Below are 13,149 nucleotides of genomic sequence, written 5' to 3' on the forward strand. Positions count from 1 at the left end.
GGAGAGGACAGGAGAGGACAGGTGAGGAGAGAAGAGGAGAGGACAGGACAGGAGAGGACAGGTGAGGACAGGAGAGGAGAGGACAGGTGAGGACAGGAGAGGAGAGGACAGGAGAGGAGAGGACAGAAGAGGAGAGGACAGGTGAGGACAGGAGAGGAGAGGACAGGAGAGGAGAGGAGAGGACAGGAGAGGAGAGGTGAGGACAGGAGAGGACAGAAGAGGAGAGGACAGGAGAGAAGAGGAGAGGACAGGAGAGGACAGAAGAGGAGAGAAGAGGAGAGGACAGGAGAGGAGAGGACAGGTGAGGACAGGAGAGGAGAGGACAGGTGAGGACAGGAGAGGAGAGGACAGAAGAGGAGAGGACAGGAGAGGAGAGGACAGGTGAGGACAGGAGAGGAGAGGACAGGTGAGGACAGGAGAGGAGAGGACAGGAGAGAAGAGGTGAGGACAGGAGAGGACAGGTGAGGAGAGAAGAGGAGAGGACAGGAGAGGAGAGGACAGGTGAGGACAGGTGAGGACAGGAGAGGAGAGGACAGGTGAGGACAAGAGAGGACAGGAGAGGATCATGGAGGTCTGGATCCGTGAGGAGGGGGGAGTGAGGAGGGGGAGTGAGGAGCCTGATAGCCCGATGGCCCCATCACCTCTTCACGCCTCTCAAAGATCACAACAAGGGAACAAGTGTTCACTCAGAGCTCCTTTGTTCAAGGTCACAGAGCATCTTCCCAGCAGCTGCTCAGACCTCCAGAGGATCAGAGGTGGTTGAGTAGAAACCTGCTTCATGCAAACAGCAACACACACCTGTACACACACACCTGTACATCTACTCATCACTGTGTTTGTTTCATCTCCTAAAGGCTCACAGTGCCCTGACTAAAGCCTGTTTTGATGGCTTTATTTCTCACTGTCTTGTCGTCCTCTTGGTGATGTGTCTTTGTTTTGTCTCCTGTCTTACAATAAATACATTTTCAACAATTTATAAAAGCAGTGGCTCACAGAGAAGGGGGGGGGGGGGGATGAGTGTTGGATGAGTGCCCTCGTAGTAGTAGAAGAGTCAGAGGTTTTTTATTTTTTATTGAAATACTGCTGCTTGTGTTCCCAATGTGTTCATATGAACTCCTGATTTAATAAAATGCCAATTCATGTTTGTTGTGCAGCGAACTTTGAATGAAAAATCAAAACAAATATCAAATTGTTAGATTTCTTCATGTAATCGTAGAAAGTGAATAATTCAAACTCCCGTAACTCCTCCAGCCTGTGGGGTTTCCTTTGTAAATAATAATATTATTATTGTTTCTCAAAATCTCAAAAGTGTTCTTCATGTTCATTTACAATTGTTTATGAAGAGAAACCCGATGAACGTTACAATACGTTTATTTACTTTATTTTTACACCGTGTTAAGCATTTATAACATTTATTAATGACAAATACTAAAGAGCAACATAATTTACACATTTTCATTTCGTTTCCCTCGTTCCGCAGCGCCTCTCTCTCCACACAGCGGTCATAGTGCGCCGCCTGCTGGTGAGTTTGTGAAACTGCACCAAATAAAAACAGGAAGTAGTAAAGCAGGAAGAACCCACATAATGTGAAGAGAGAATAGAAACAGTCCTGGTTGTTTAAAACACACTTCTGTCGTTGTGGATCCTCAACCTCTCTCTCGCTCTCTCCTCCTCCCGTCTCAGGAATGTGGGCGGAGCTGTGAGAGATCCTTCTGTCCTCTCGTCGGCCGCTCACCAATCCTGACCCAGTGACGTAGACGGCCTCTCCGCCTAGATTTCCCAGCAGCCTCTTGGGTTCCTCAGCAGGGCGGGCAGAACCTGAAGTGGGTCAGACCGCGTAAGACCAGGTTCTGGACCCGAGTGCAGTTCAGGGCAGCTCCCAGACCTGTGTTTCCTACCCAGAGAGAGGGGCGTTTAAACCCGGTTGTCGGTTCCCTCACGTGGTCCCGGCTCCAGCACCTTGATAGAGGCCCTCTGCGGGTAGAAGGCCTCATATACCCCTCAGGAACAGAGTATAGTTGTGTTATCTCGATAGCACGTATAAAAAATTGGAACGATACAGAGAAGATTAGCATGGCCCCTGCGCAAGGATGACACGCAAATTCGTGAAGCGTTCCATATTTATTGTTAAATTATCATTTATTTATGATTTGATATATTTTGTTGTTGATTTCTTCATATTTGGGTGAAACAGCGAGTGAGTTTTTCTAGTGAGAGTGCTCACCTGGGTGCGCGGAGCTTGCTGTTACGTGCGCCTGCTGCCAGTCTGACTCCGCTGTTTTGGGTGAATGACGTCACGTGCGACCTGGAGGTGTTAACCACTTGTATGCCAAATCTTTTTATTTATTTATTTTTTATTAACATTCGGGGCTAATTAAAAAACATCCTGGGCTTTAGCCTCGGGTTTTTTAGCCTAGGGACGCCACTGCTCCTGTCCACAGCAAGCAGACTGTATATATGTTTATAAATGCAGCACTATGCTGGAGAGCATCGTCCTCACGTTTTATGTTCCGTGTTCAAATGTTCAAACTTTCTGTTTCCTCCACCAAACTTCGTCTGTTTCCCTGATGTGTCATGGTGGTGCAGGCACCCCATGTGTGTGTATGTGGAAATTTCTAGAAATGTACAACGTTTTTCGACCAAATTACAATCATCTTTTCTTTCTCTCAAAGTAAATATGCTAAAGTAAACTTGTACCAACCAATTTCAACCAATGACGCAGTGACCAGGGAGTTGTGAGGAGCCAGTCCTCTGAAACTCCGTGTCACGCAACACCCCTCAACTGTCAATCTGTATTATAACTGTACACAACTCAAATATCCAGATTCCCTGGTGAATACGACTCAGTACAGAAGCTAAGGGCACTCTACCTTCTGCTTCACCTGGACCTCAACGTTACTGGGATGTCATGCAATATCAGACATTTTATCTTCCACCATTACAAACATCTGAAACGGTCCCCAAATGTTCCTGAAACTTAAACAACGATGACATGAAAACGGTGCGAGCTATCAAAATGTTCATTTGGCCCAATAAAGAGCAGATGTGTTAACTTTTGAAACCTTAAATAATTGTTCTACGTTAAAAGTATGTCCTGTCACTCTGGGCCCAAAGTTGATTGGTTTTTTTCCCGAGGACTCGTAAAAGGCCCGGTAGGTGAGTCCGGCGTGGTCGCCGAATCCCACCAACCGTCCATCCAGCGCTCCCTCCGAGGAGCTGTCCACCGTCCTCCTCTGGCTGACCGCCGTGTTCACCTCGGGGAACAGCCTGGCATACCTCCACAGAGCGTCCTTGCTCTGCATCAGAGCCCCGGTGTTGCAGTCCCCCGCCTGTCGCGCCTTGCTGTGGTCAGCCACGATCATGACCAGGTAGCCGATGTCGTGGCTGGCCAGCCAGTGGAAGGTCTGCCCCCTGTACTTCCCAAGCTGGATCTCAAAACGGCTGAGAAGCAGCTTGGTGTCGGTGCAGTCCCCTCCACCGGCGGCGACCCGGTCCCGGGCGTCCTGCATGACGGCCGGTTGGTTTTTTGGCCTCCCGAGTGGATGGACTCCCTCCTGCAGACGGCAGAAAGCCTCTGCCTCAGTCAACTTTATTGTTGAGCATTAAAGTAGATATTAACACTGCAATGATGCACATTGTAGTCCGTCCACTTTAGATATTAAACCAGTAAATATACAGTATAACACGGCAATGATGCACATTGTAGTCCGTCCACTTTAGATATTAAACCAGTAAATATACAGTATAACACGGCAATGATGCACATTGTAGTCCGTCCACTTTAGATATTAAACCAGTAATTATATTGTCCTCCGGTAGACGGGAAAGGGCGGTTCGTTCAGTTACCTGCTCAGGTAAGAGTTCATACAGTTTCAGAGTGTTTCTTTACCGTTATAAAGCTGTCCGGTGTCGCAGGGAAACGTTGCTGCGTGTGCCGCTGGTGTTTTCCCGCAAGTGTCGGACTGAGCGCTGTCCACCTGGAGAATGAGGGAGGTGCTTCACCTTCGCGGGTTTCCACTCAGCAGCCAATCAAAAGCGCACGTAAATTTCACTTTTGGGGAGACCGTCCAATGATGATGGATTGGGAACAGCAATCAGGGGAGACCGAGCCAATCTGAGGCGAGGGCGGGCCTCCCTGGGAAGGGCAAAGGAGAACCCAGGGAGGCCTGAAGAAGGACCCCGTAAGGGCGCAAGGATGACACGCAAATTCGTGAAGCGTTCCTTATTTATTGTTAAATTATCATTTATTTATGATTTGATATATTTTGTTGTTGATTTCTTCATATTTGGGTGAAACAGCGCCACCGTGGCCGCTGCCGGTCCGGCAGCAGAGCAGACTGCCTGTGACGTCAAGAGGACAGTCCGCTGGAGCTCTCTGCTTCTCCTGTCCACAGCAAGCAGACTGCATATATGTTTATAAATGCATCACTATGCTGGAGAGCATCGTCCTCACGTTTTATGTTCCGTGTTCAAATGTTCAAACTTTCTGTTTCCTCCACCAAACTTCGCCTGTTTCCCTGATGTGTCATGGTGGTGCAGGCACCCCCATGTGTGTGTATGTGGACATTTCTAGAAATGTACAACGTTTTTCTACCAAATTACAATCATCTTTTCTTTCTCTCAAAGTAAATATGCTATAGTAAACTTGTATCAACCAATTTCAACCAATGACGCAGTGACCAGGGAGTTGTGAGGAGCCAGTCCTCTGAAACTCCGTGTCACGCAACACCCCTCAACCGTCAATCTGTATTGTAACTGTACACAACTCAAATATTCAGTTTCACTGGTGAATACGACTCAGTACAGAAGCTAAGGGCATTCTACCTTCTGCTTCACCTGGACCTCAACGTTACTGGGATGTCATGCAATGGCAGATATTTTTTCTTTGATTGTTTTTTTAGCTCTCCTCTGTCTTTGTCAAAACTCCATGTGTGTGTATGTGGAAATTTCTAGAAATTAGACCGAATTACAATTTTTTTTTATTCTCTCAAAGTAAATATGTTAAAGTAAACTTGTACCAACCAATTTCCACCAATGACGCAGTGACCAGGGAGTTGAGGAGCCAGTCCTCTGAAACTCCGTGTCACGCAGAACCCCTCAACTGTCAATCAATCTGTATTGTAACTGCATGTCTCAAATAACAGTCCCAAAATGTTTCTGAAACTTGAACAAATACATGAAAACTGTGCTCACTATCAAAATGCTCATTTGACCCAATAAAGAACAGAGATGTGTTAACTTTTGAAACTTTAAATAATTGTGCTATGTTAAAAGTACTACATCCCCCGGTAATATTGCAGCTATTTAATAATACACGCAAAATAAAAGAGAAAAAGTCAAATTCTTTGTATTTTTTAAAACCAAATTACAAGAATCTTTCCTTTTTCTCTTGTGACGACCCCTCCCTTCCACGAGGGGTGGGTCCTGTTTGCTTTTTCTTTTGTCCTTCAGGCTGTTCATCAGTTGATGAGCCTCACCTGAGCCTGGAGGTGCTATAAAAAGGCAACACCTGAAGACAGAGGTTGCTCCCTTGCTGTAACGGCAACCTGCGCTGTCAATGTCAGGAAGAGTTACATTAGTTAACACCGAAAGACAGGTAAAGCTCAAACCAGGAGACCACAACCGACTTTTACCGGCTGATGTTTGTCTGCTCGAAATGGCGGAAGTGAGCCAACCCGTTGTTAGGTAGGTTTCAGTTGCTCTGCAGCCTTGCAGCGGATCGTTTCATATTGACCTTTTACTTTGACCACCGTTTTTAGTACTTCATGTCATTCATTACTGCAGGATTAAACTCACCTGCATTTTACAGGCACATTTGACTGTGAATTTGTATCATTTTAATTAAATTCTGACATTTTTTTGTCAAAGTGTATGTGTAAGTCTTATTGTACCCAGCCAAAGGGAGCGTGTTTCCCACACTGTGTCTGTGATGTTAAGTTTCTCTCTCTCTGCTTGTTCCTCAGTGTTGTCCCTGATCTTTGATCGGGACTTGTCCTTTAACTCCCACGTAAAGCAAATCTCAAGGACTGCATTCTTTCATCTACGTAATATTTCAAAAATCAGGCACATCTTGTCTCAAAAAGATGCAGAAAAATTGGTTCACGTTCGTTACTTGAGACTGGATTACTGCAACTCCTTATTAGCAGGCTGCTCTAATAAATCTCTTAGGTCCCTCCAGTTGATCCAGAATGCTGCAGCTCGTGTTCTCACTAAAACTAAGAAAAGAGATCACATCACTCCTGCACTAGCTGCTCTGCACTGGCTCCCAGTAAAATCAAGAATCACTTTTAAAATTCTTCTCTTAACCTACAAAGCCTTGATTGGTGATGCTCCATCATATCTTAAGGAGCTTGTCGCACCATATTGCCCCACTAGAGAGCTACGCTCACTAAATGCGGACTACTTGTAGTTCCTAGAGTCTTAAAAAGTAGAATGGGAGCCAGAGCCTTTGGTTATCAAGCTCCTCTTTTATGGAACCAGCTTCCAATTTCAGTCCGGGAGGCAGACACAGTCACCTCGTTTAAGAGTAGACTTAAGACCTTCCTCTTTGACAGAGCTTATAGTTAGGGCTGAATCAGGTTTGCCCTGGTCCAGCCCCTTGATATGCTGCTATAGGCTTATAGCTGCCGGGGACGTTTAGGATGCACTGAGTACCTATCTCCTCTTTTTCTCTCCTTAAGGATGAATTTTCATCTCTCAATCACACGTTACTAACTCTGCTTTCTCCCGGAAGTCCTTTTGACTTTACGTCTCATGGGGTCATCGGACCCTATGAGACGGCATAGATCCTATCTGCCTGATGGATCGTCTGGGTCGTGGAATTCCTGCTCATGACTACGCCACTGTCCTGTTGAGACTCCGCCCTCCTCCTCCCCACCGCCATCTGCCTGATGGATCGTGGAGGTCTCCATCGTGGAATATGCCTACTATGAACTATTCATACACTCTGTCATATTCATTGAATGTATTTTAACTCTAAATCTGTCCTTCTGTACACATTACATCTATTGCATCTGTCCATCCTAGGAGAGGGATCCTCCTCTGTTGCTCTCCTCCAGGTTTCTTCCCTTTTTTTTTCCCCCTGAAGGGTTATTTGGGAGTTTTTCCTGGTCCGATGTGAGGTTTTGGGGCAGGGATGTCTATGTGTACAGATTGTAAAGCACTCCGAGACAAATTTGTAATTTGTGAAATTGGGCTATACAAATAAACTGAATTGAATTGAATTGAATTGAAGATGAAGGGAAAGAAAAGTACAAGAAGTTGTAAGAATGTTGCTTTTTACAGGTATTTCACTTACATTTTATAATGCACAATTTGTATTCATAAACAACTACAATCACCTACAATTAAGTGTGACTCTCTCAATGCGATTTAATGTTGATGTTTATTGTCTCTTTTCAGGCGTCAGATCCAGGGACCAAACATGCAGCACAGAGTCCTGTTGGACACCATGGTGCTCACAGAGAAGGGGGCCCGGTTTGAACTGTTGGAACCGGACACACAGGTCTGAACATTACATAACAACATTTGAAAAACCTTGGCTGATCTATTTCTTTATGACACCATTGGAGCATTGCCATATAACCAAAGTAGTAGTTAGTTATTAGTAGTAGTTTGTTTGTGTTCGCGCACATCTGTTTTATTTTATTTATTTTTTATTTATTTATTTAGAGAATAAGGGACAGTGCATATTGAGGGTCAGTGGGGGACCAGGGCTCTATTCATGAGGGTCAGTGGGGGACCCGGGCTCTGTTCATGAGGGTCAGTGGGGGACCCGGGCTCTGTTCATGAGGGTCAGCTTTGTGTCTGTGTTTGTTGTCAACATATAGATATTATGTTTTGTTTAAATCAGTCTAGTCCAGTTAAGAGCTTTCTGGGAGTGGTAGGCATGTTGTTTTTATTTAAAGGTCAAGAGGTCAACATCTAAAATCATGAAAAATAAAGATTACATTAATATGCACTCCAAATTGCTCCATCAATTTAATGTTGCTGTTTAATTGATCTTTTCCCCTCATCATCGTCTGGCAGGTTGAGAGTGGAGAGACAGTCTGAGGACTCTGTCACCCTTTCTTGGTCTTCGGGACGTCACCAGGTCTGCGTGTGGCGTTTCCCTTTCCGACTGGAGGTCCTGTGTGAAGACAAGGTGATGGTGACGTTCAACTCCAAAGGCAAACTGTGGTTCGAGAAGCTGCAGGAACCGCCCCGGTGAGGGTCTCAGGGTCGCCGGCTGGAAACAAAATCGATTGACGTAAAAAGGGAATTAAATTAGATTTTCTTTGTGTGTGTGTGTCCCCTTCATGGGCGCATCTCATGGTAGTGAGGTAAGAGAATACGTCCAAACAGAAAAGTAATAAGACACTTGAAGCTTAATCTGGTCTTTATATTGTTTGTTCTTTTTGGCTTCGTTCCTCAAGCTTCATGACGAGCACACCGGTTTATTATGGAAAGAGACTTTCAGGCAGTTCGTGGATATCAAAGCTAATGGTTTTTTATTTTATTGCTATTTTGTTTTTTACCAATTTTAAAAGTCAGTCTTGTCAGCAGTGTAGTAGTTACAGTTTCATTTCCTGAGGCTTTGAGCTATTCACTCCTTTGATGCGAGAGCAGGCTTATATTTAGTAAAATACTCTATTTTTAGTATATGTCCATTAAAATGTTATTTATTCTCCACATAATGATTCAATGTTGTTTTCATTGGACAGACTACAGTTAAATGAAAGTTCCTTGTAGTACCTTAACATTTACTAACATATTTTACCCTCGGGGTCAATTTGACCCCAGCAATTAAAACCTCCAGAAAATTATTAGAATTAATATTGTTTCCCAAGTTTAAGTGTGAGGTACTTTATGTTTGTTTGTTGACTACCTAAATAGCCCTTTAAATATAAAAAAAAGTTGATATTTCTTATATGTTTGACACAGTGAAAAACAGCCTGGGGTCAAATTAACCCCAAAGAACACCGACGTTAAACATTGAATGGGGTCAAGAAGTCAACGTCTTACTTCCTGGATCTGGTGAGGTAAATCAACCTCCAGGTAACACACATGTCTTCGAGTGTGTTCACGATACACCTCAGGGTGCATGTTATATTGGGGCTTGTTTCTGTTTTTAGGTTTGGTATGAGGTCCACTCTGCAAAGGCGCATAAAGGAGGCCGGACTCTGAGTCTTCCAGTCAGCCTGGACACAGTTAGTTTGTCTTGACTCACTCAGTGATGGTTGCTTCATACGTAATAAAATGGCAATTCTTAATTGAAAAATGTTCTGGCGTTCCCTCTCAGGTTCCTGTGTTCCAGCGTGGCGGCTCGGTGGTCTGCAGGTCAACAGGAAGTGGCTCCTGCACAGCTGAACAGCAGCAGCTCCCCCTCTCCATCACGGTGGCCCTCAACTCTCTGGTCAGCATCACAATAATACATATAGAACTAGAACGGGCACTCGGTAGAGCGCATACCTTCGCATATCACAAGATTGGGCATTGAATTAAGAACATTTTGGCATTAGTTGAATGCCAATTGGATAAAAATTGACCGTGCTATGGTAAAAATAAGATTTTGACCTTTCTATGACCTTGACCTTTGACCCGATTGGTCCCAAAATATAATCAAATGGTCCCCGGATAATAACCAATCATCCCAACAAATTTCATGGGATTCAAGAAGATGTTGACCTTTTCATGACCTTGACCTTTGACCCGATCGATCCCAAAATCTAATCAAATGGTCCCCGGATAATAACCAATCATCCCACCAAATTTCATGCGATTCGGTTTTAAACTTTTGTTATGCGATTAACACGCATACAAATAAATAAATACACGGCGATCAAAACATAACCTTCCGCATTTTCAATGCGAAGGTAACAACTGAAACCAGGTTCACTTCTGACCATTAGTGAAATAAACCCATATACTCTAATATCTGTCCCCCTTATACTTTTTACGTAATTATTATGATCGCTGAAAGATTAGAAACATCTTTGATTGTACAATGTGATGCTTCTGCGATCGTGGCATGTTTTCACTGTCCAATATAGGACCAGTGTTGATTTCTATCTATGACCATGAATGGTATATAGTTTCTTGTGACCATGTTTTTATCAGCTGAAACGAAGAATTGTCGTGTTTTCGTTCGCTGACAGCTCAGTTTAGACATGTGATGTTTGGATGATTGATTGAGTGAAGTCTCCTCTCTGCAGGGAGCCGCTGAGGGAGAGTTGTACCTGGACGACGGCCACTCGTTCAGCTACCGCGACAGAAAGGCCTTCTGCCTGCGCAGGTTTCGCTTGCTGTCGGGCCGTCTGCTCTGCCGGTGAGTCAGAACTCACACCTCCTCATGACACGTCCATTTTTAGACCACCCGTGAAAGTAGCTGTACCTTTTGGGGTTTCTACAAGTAACATGAAAGCCAAAAGCTGAAGTGAACCTGAAATAGTTTAAATGACTCAAATATGATGATGTCCTGCCAGTGAAGAAGGAACGTTTGACTGCGGCGCCGTCGTGCAGTCAGTCACCGTCCTGGGGCTGCAGAGCAGACCGGCCGCCGCGGTGCTGCACGTGTCAGGTGAGGAGCTCTGAGGCCACACACATTCACAGCTAGAGCCACGTTCACCGGTTTAGTAAGTCAAGTTCACTTTGAGTGTCAGGTTCTTGTGACGGGGTGAGGCTCAGGCGCAGAGAGACAGGCTGGACGCAATATGAAAAACATAAAAAGCACTCTTTAATGAGGCAAAAGTTTACAAAAACACAAGGTCCAAAAGGGGCAGGCAGAGAATCCAGGTTCGGGGCAGGCAGGGTCAACAGGCAGAACCAGGAACACGGACAGGACGACGGGAAAAGGACACGGAACTAGAGACGGCAATCCGACAGGAGACAATGGAAAGACTGACACAATATATAGGGGGAAACACAGGTGTACGACATCAGACACTAACGAGACAAGAGGGGCTGAGGGCAGGTGAAGGGAATTAACCAATCAAGACAGAGAAGACACAGAGGAGACACAGAACAGGGTGTTACATTGAGAGCACATCTGAACCCAGCTTAAGCCGACCACCAAAAGAACATTACAAAAACGTGTGTTTCAATTCATATGAACGAAAAAGGCAACAATAAACAGCAATGAACACATGTTTTCATTTTTTATTTGCACATATACATGCGTACAGTGGCGGGCCGTGGGCCTGGGGCCTGGGCCTTCAGTGAGGTCCTACACAGTCCCACCCGAATTAATCCACCTCTTATTACTATCATTATTATGTCATGGCTCTAGACCAGGGCTGCTCAATACGTCGATCGCGGCGTAGTATTGGTAGATTGCATGACATAAAAAAAATTGGCCCGCCCCCGTCATTTTCTCTATAGCACGTCTTTGTTCATTTATTAAACTAAACAGCCGTCTGATGTTGATCGTATCTACACAACAGCATGTCATTTCTCTCGGCTCTCCGTCTCGCCCGCTGCAGAATGCGCGCATCGGGACGGAGAAAAAGAAGAAGAATAAAGTAACTTGCACTAGTTTGTTCACTAAACAGGGCATTGTCGCACCCAAAGCAGTTTCACCGTGATGATAAAGACACATAACTATTCACTGACAATAAAAGAAAGAAAACAAATAATTTGCAACATAGGCTATTTGCCATTTTATTTTGTGCCAAACATACATACACATTTAATAAAAAATAGAATGCATTGTATGCCTACTCACCAGAGACTGATTATTTGAACACAAAATCCATCCTTCCTTCTTTCCTCAAGAAGACTTCAATGACTCTGTTGTACAGTCTATCAAATTCAGTTTCCTAGTTCTGAGGTTCTGCATTTACCTGCCCATAGGCCCCGCCTCTCAATATTGGTAATCCAATCAAAAGACGTGCAGCACTCCGCCTGCAAACTGGCTCCTGTGCCGGTTCCGGGGCCTTCTAGAAGGCCTAGAGGAGCCAACTCTAAAGCTGATTGGTTGACACAACATTGTCATTCCCATTCACTTGAAGCTACCAGCGCCCGCAATGTTGATTCTGAAGGCCTAAGGGCAGATTTTAGCCCCCTGGCAACACACGATGGCTGAATATGATTGGATAAAAGATCTAACATAAAGACCAGCCCTCCAAATCTCAACCTGGCGCTGGCAGCAGCGCAACCAAGAGGAACGCTATGAAATTAAGAGAATAACTCTTACTCTGGGAAATAATTGAATACATATTTGTGGGAAAATATATTTAGAAAAATATATATATTCTGATGATGTTTAGGCCAGCAGAGAAGGCCTTGCTGGCCCTGACGGCCCGCCACTGCATGCGTATAAAGAGACGGTTGACAAATTTAGTCAAAGATGGCTTATGAAAATACCTCCCCGTTTAGATATCAATGATCGTACTGGAAAAAAAGGATAAGAAGATAGACATGATTCATAAAATTATAAAATTTCAAATATAAACATATCGACATGATAACAGATTGTGCACATTTTCTCCTGAATAAAATCATCAAATGAAGCAATTTGATACACATAATCCTGTAAAATGAGTTATTTGCTCTTCCCATAGCAAAATAAAAAAAGAGTCCCCCTATCTGTACTTTCTACCCCCCCCCCCCCCCCCCCAGGTGCTGAAGACTCCTCCCCTTCATTTGAATACACAGAGACCTGCTGCATGCTGACAGTGAACCACCTGCAGCTCCCAGTGGCGATGGACTGGGAGCTGCAGGTCTAGGAAGGTGAACTGTGTCCTCTGGGGAAGTGCAACATGTATATTATACATATATAAAACTTGCAAAAGGGGACTCCATGAACCACTCCACGGTCGTGTTTTCATTATTTTACTTGTTTTGAACTTCAGATTTACTTTCTCAAATCTCTCCATTGACTTCTGCTTCATCGAGTTCTGCACTTTTTTTGAAAATGACAAAAGACACAAAGTTTAATGTGGGAACAGATTGCTATTTTTAAAGATTGGTTATTGATAATAATCAATTACAAACTAGATAAGCTTTTTAAAGTGTGGAGTTAAATTTAAAAAAGCGCAAAGATGTGCAGCTTCTTACTGCGACAGACTTTCTTTTATTTTTTCTAGTTCAAACAACATAATGACGTAGTTTCTCAAAATAACGAGAAACTTTCTCAAATAATTACCTTTGAGATAGCAAATAATGACTTAT

At 44.2% G+C, this 13,149-nt stretch overlaps 1 long non-coding RNA gene and 1 other non-coding gene across 2 annotated transcripts; one reads left to right on the plus strand and one right to left on the minus strand.

Moving 5' to 3' along the window:
• Positions 1-1,355: 1,355 nt before the first annotated feature.
• LOC130201871 (uncharacterized) lies at positions 1,356-2,269 on the minus strand. The gene is made up of 2 exons (XR_008833266.1): positions 1,899-2,269; positions 1,356-1,818 (listed from the first exon to the last, which is right to left on the minus strand). It is a non-coding gene; the product is annotated as an uncharacterized LOC130201871 (long non-coding RNA).
• On the plus strand, positions 2,022-2,125 carry LOC130202069 (U6 spliceosomal RNA). Its single transcript, XR_008833294.1, has one exon. It is a non-coding gene; the product is annotated as a U6 spliceosomal RNA (small nuclear RNA).
• Positions 2,270-13,149: the final 10,880 nt, after the last annotated feature.

Source organism: Pseudoliparis swirei, chromosome 11 (genome assembly GCF_029220125.1).
Source record: "Pseudoliparis swirei isolate HS2019 ecotype Mariana Trench chromosome 11, NWPU_hadal_v1, whole genome shotgun sequence".
NCBI lineage: Eukaryota > Metazoa > Chordata > Actinopteri > Perciformes > Liparidae > Pseudoliparis > Pseudoliparis swirei.